Consider the following 581-nt stretch of genomic DNA (forward strand, 5'->3'; position numbering starts at 1 on the left):
GACACTGGTCAGTCAGAAGGCCAAGGACAGACCCGGGGAGGGCCGTGTGGGCCCTGCCCCCGCCCTGCCCCCGCCCTGCCCCCGCCCATCCCCCAGCCCTGCTCTCTTTAGGGAGAAAGGAAGCAGGCGCAGTTGCAGGACTGCCACTCAGCCATTGGAACCACGGACTCCAGCAGGGAGCAGGAGGCCCCTTTCTCCAGCCCAACCATTCCTCTTGGCTTTATAACCAGCTGCGAGCCCTCTGCTAAGGGATTAGCAGCAGGTCCCAGGATGGGGTTTGCCTGTCAGGGAAGGGGTGAGTTGGGTAAATGTAAACCTCAACTTGTGCCGTTCTTTATAAAACGATTTTAAAGGCAAGAGATGTGTGTGTCAGGGGAGCCTTAAATACGATCACCTACACACCGCTCTGCAGTCTCATTCCTATGTGGACCCAGGTTTCCAGCCCTGCCAGCCGTCAGTGCTGTAAGGACTCTGGCCCCTACTCTGATCATCCCCCTCGGAAGCTTGGGAGCAGACCCTCAGGAACCTCCATGGTGGGGGCTCAGACTCAGCTCTGCAGGGGATTCTCTGGGCTGAGACCT

The sequence above is a fragment of the Molossus molossus genome, unplaced genomic scaffold (genome assembly GCF_014108415.1).
Source record: "Molossus molossus isolate mMolMol1 unplaced genomic scaffold, mMolMol1.p scaffold_m16_p_20, whole genome shotgun sequence".
Classification (NCBI taxonomy): domain Eukaryota; kingdom Metazoa; phylum Chordata; class Mammalia; order Chiroptera; family Molossidae; genus Molossus; species Molossus molossus.